This window comes from Nuphar pumila, chromosome 1 (genome assembly GCF_984573655.1).
Source record: "Nuphar pumila chromosome 1, dmNupPumi1.hap1.1, whole genome shotgun sequence".
Lineage (NCBI taxonomy): Eukaryota > Viridiplantae > Streptophyta > Magnoliopsida > Nymphaeales > Nymphaeaceae > Nuphar > Nuphar pumila.
Window position 1 is genome coordinate 151,581,439 of NC_143249.1, and position 5,086 is coordinate 151,586,524.

A 5,086-nucleotide genomic window follows, 5' to 3' on the forward strand; every position below is an offset into this window, starting at 1 on the left:
TCAAAATCAAAATCATTTTTATACCTTTAAAAACCCTTTTTAAAACCCACATGAGCATCACTTGCAAAGTGATGCCATGTTTAAAAATTTCAATAAAATCTCTCTTTTACCCATTTGAGAACTTTCAAAAAGACCCACATGAGCACCCATTTGCAAAAGGGGTGCCACATGTGCTTTTTTTCACAAAATGACAATTATACCCATTTATAAAAAAGGAGAATACCCACATGGGGTTGGCATCAACCTTGAGAAAATATCTTAAATATCTTTTTCCAAAATGCCTCCATTTATCACTATAAATAGACCCCTTGGGGTCTCTCCTTTGAGAAGTGGAAAATTTGAGAAATTAAGATAATAAAAAAGAATTCTCTCTTTCTCTTCTCCTCTCTCTCAAGTGCTCCTCCTCCTCTTTGGCTCCTCTCTTGGTAGCTGGAGTGAAGAAGAATAAAGCCCAAGGTAGGCCGCTCTTTCTCCTTTTTTCTATTTTCCTTTTTCTTTTATTTCTTTTTTTTAATTTTTCTCAAAATCGCCCCCCCCCCCCCCCCCTTTCTTCTCTTTTTTCTTGCAATTTTCTTTCAATATCATGTAATAGCAATGCATATCTATCTTAATTTCATGTTAATTTTCATTTTTATATTTTTGATCTATTCGATTTGCTATTTACTTTATGCATTTTCATTCTAGCCATTTAGAATTGGGATTTGATCTTCAATAGAACAAATTCTATATTCTATGGGCAAAATCAATTTCAATTTATACCACAATGCTTTAAATTTCATTTTTATATGGTTTAATTCTGTTTTTACATCATTTTCATCATCATCTATGATCTAGAATGATAGATCTCATGTTTGATTATTGGATCAAATCATTTATGAGATTCTATTCCATTCAATTATGTTGAGATGCTATTTTCAATTCTGGTCTATTTTTTATCTCATCAATTCGCATATAATTAGATGTTATTTTGATCTGATTTTGAACTGCATATTTATGCATATGTTTTTAGAAAATTCACAAAAAAGCAAATCATTCTGAGTTGGTTTGATCCCTAAAAAAAATCAGGATTTGGACCCTGCCATTTGGCCTCATCCAAATTTAGCCTGAAATTGGACCGACTTGTTGGAGTAATTTCTCCCTAACCAGAGATGATCTTTCAAATAAGTAAATGAAGATATCTTTAACATTAAGTCTAGTTTGTTCATGCCAAATTTTATCTATTTTTATGGTGTTTTTGTGCCCAATTTTGGTTAAACATCGCACCACAATCCTATTATACTATGTCACTTTTAGGGTCTGGATTTTAGCCAATTTTGTCAGAGTCATATCTCCCTAATGGAAGATCATTTTTAAGATATGTAAAATAGCTTTTATTTATTTGAGTGTTTATTTTATCTCGGTAAAATTTTATTTATTTCTATATAGCATTGTTATTTCTTTTGTATTTTAAGTCGAGACACTATCTGTTTGCAATCTCAGGCATTGCTCAGACTCAAAATCGACTTGTTGCATTTATATCTCCCTAATGAGAGATCTTTTTCCAAATATGTAAAAAGGAAGTTCTTTCTTAGAATGTTTAATTTATGCATGTTAATTTTCATAAACTTTCAACAACTTTTCATCTATCATTCGAATAAAAAACCAGAACCCTATTGATTTTCTTTCACAAGTTTTGACCCAAATTGTTTAGATTGAATCTTCCCAATGGGAGATCATCTTTTAGATTCGTAAATTGGAAATTTTTCCTTTGCATGTTTTGTTTATTTTCATAATTTTTCAACAATTTCTATGAAGTTTTCATATCTTATTATGTTAAAAAATCAGAACACTGTCATTTTATTTTATTAAGCATTTCTTAAATTTTATTTCAACTTGTTTAGATGTGTCATATCTAATGAAAACTCATTTTCAAAATCTATAAAAAAGGTTTTTTTTAATTTTAAGTCTAGTTCATCCACATAAAATTTTATAAATTTCTATGGTCATTTGACCTTTCATTCATTGCATTTTCCAAAATGATTTCACAAAAGGCATTATTTTGTTAAAATAAAGTTAGTTTAGGCATTTTAACAATTTTAAATTCAATTGTCAAGTGTAATTCATGAATTAGAAATACTTTTTATCAACTTAGAATGCCTTAACTTCATTTTAAACAAATTTTAGAGTTTATTTGCTTTTTATTTTAATCATTTTCAATATAATTTCATTAAAATCTCAATTTTATGGTTAAAACTCAATATAAATTTATATGTTTTAAACCCCAATTTCGAAAATATAAAACTCCAAAAACATATTTTAAAATACTTTTGCAAAGTCCATGCATCATTTGCACTTCTTTTTTTAATTTCCTTTTATTTTTCTTTATTTTTTAGGCCATAAAAAAGGCTAAATTAGAGATTTTTCTTCAATTTTTCAATAATTAAAGAAAATTCAAATATACCTATATTTATTTCTAATATGTTTGCTCATTTTGCAGGATTTTCTCTTTGTTTTATTTTTCAATTATTGTAATTCATTCAAAAGTTGTAATAATTACATTAATGAAATTTTTTATTTTATGCTTAGTTTAGAATGAATGAGCATATAGATTAAATTCTCATAATTAATTATTGCACTTTGTCATTTATTTTTAAAACACACGATAGAAAACACGAATGGCACATGCACTATTTAATAAAGGATAAATAAAACTAAGTAAAATTTGTATTTTTGGCCCTAGTCAGAATATGAATAATACTTAGAGTTATTATTATTTAATTAAATAAAAATTTAACCTACACTTTTAGGTCATTTTTCCAAAATTATCATATTTTTAAAAATTCATTTTTTTTCCTTTATTAGAGTTCAAAATAAAGATTAGTTCAAGATATATTTGTGGCCCTAGTCATGAATATATTAAAAATTATTTTTGTTTTAATTCTATAAAGACACAAAATCCTTTTTTTTATTAGAATTTTAAATAAAGATTAATTTAAAGTATATTTATGACCCTATTCATGAATATATGAAAATTAATCTTGTTTTTAATTCTATAAAGTATAAAATTCTCTTTAAAATTCAAATGATTTTTCAAAGAAATAACATATTCATCATTTAAGATAGAATTACATCTTTTTTTTTAATTATTCAAGCTATTTTCAAATTTCTAATTGATTTTCGAAACAATTTTCAAAAAGAGTTTTCATTTCTAAATTCAAAGTCATTTTTTTTTTAATTTTCAAATTTCATTTTTAATTTCATTCAATTTCAAATCCTATTTCGAATATCTATTTTCAATTTCTAATTTTTGATTTTTCTCCATTTTTGAAATTTCAAATTTCAACTTTGAATTTCATTTCAATTTCAAATATCAAAATTCAATTCTTTATTTCTTTCAAAATTCCAAATTTCGAATTCTATTTTCATTTCAAATTCTTTTTCATTTTTTTCATTCTAAAATTTCAATTCTTAATTATGAATTTCATTTCAATTCTCAACTTTAATTCCAAATCAAATTTCAAATTTCATTTTGAATTTCCAATTCTAAATTCCAATTTCATTTCCAATATTTCAATTTCAATCTTTAATTTTTTAATTAATTTTCAAATTCAATTATATTTTCAATTTCAGATTTGAAATCTTCAATTTTAAATTCAAATTTCAATTTTAATTTCAATTCTAAATCTTGATTTTCAATTTCAATTTTAAGTTCCAAATTCAATTTCTAAGTTCAATTCTCAATTCAAAAATCAATTCCAAATTCGATTTTCAATCAATTGAGATTTCAAATTTCTTAACTTTGAATTCAATTTCAAGAACTTCAATCTCATTTTGCCATTTTCAAAATTCAAACTTCGAATTCTATTTCAAAATCAAATTCAATTTTCAAACTCAAATTCAATTTAACTTCAAGTTTTCAATTCAAAATCAAATCCAACTTCAAACTTTGCAATCCAAACTCAAATTCATTTCAGTTCTAAAGTTCAGATTCAATTTCAAGTTCAGCTTTCCCCTTTATTTGCAGTTTCAAAAACCTTCAATTTCGATTTGAAAATCAATTTCAAGTTGTAACTTCGAAATAATTCTAAGTGATTTAGATCAATTTCTAATTCATTTTGAGTCATTTCCAAATAAACATTTTCAAATATATTTTCAAATCCATTTCGAAATCACTTGAAAAATCCAAAATATTTGAAATATACCCAAAAACATACATATTCTTTCAAGTTCAAATTCACAGAACAAGCATGATTCTCTGTGCATTTAGGACTTAGAATAATTTCTTAGACAAATTTAAGCAATGTAAAGGCATAAATTCGATCCTTGGTTTGATTACCCTAGTAAAGGCATCAGAAACGGTTGAACCTCGTACTGACGAGCTAACCCCATCTCCCCATTTTCCTGCAAATTTCAAAAAGGAGATGAGTTATTTCAAAATCTTTTTTAAAAGGTCAAGTGAACCTTGCATGGGTTTTATCTTTCTTCCCTAAAAAGGAAAAAGGAAATTTTTTGCAACGATCACACAATATTATACTTGTTGGAACTGAAATGCTTTCCTACCAGTCTGGTATGATATTGACCCCATTTTTTAGGAATCCAGGTAGCTGACCTGCTGTGCGAGATGCAGAGCAACGCAACATCAAGATCCAGGGTTTCACCAGAATGTGACGTACGTAGACTCTATTTTTATAGTATTGCTTTACCAAACTGTCAGTTTTGTAATAAAGACTTGTAAATAAATTTTTTGGGTTGCTTAAAGTTTGAGTATGTAACATACATAATTGTGACTCATCCGATGTTTTCTAAACTGATGACCAACCGTCATCTTTCTGCTGCATTAAAAAAAAGGTATGATATTTTAACTAGTATTGGTTTTAAAAATCCAGGGTGTTACATGATTGGTATAAGAGTACAAGTCTAGGAAACTTGGTTCAAGATCCACCAAGCTTGTAGTATCACACTATAAGTACTTCTTTCAAGTCTCTAACTTTGAAAAATACTTTCAAATATAGATGACATCTCATGACTCGAAAAGCTATTGCTATCAATGTCAAGTTATGCATTCAGAGTGATTATGTCCACTCGAATTCGAGGATTGCTAGTTCTG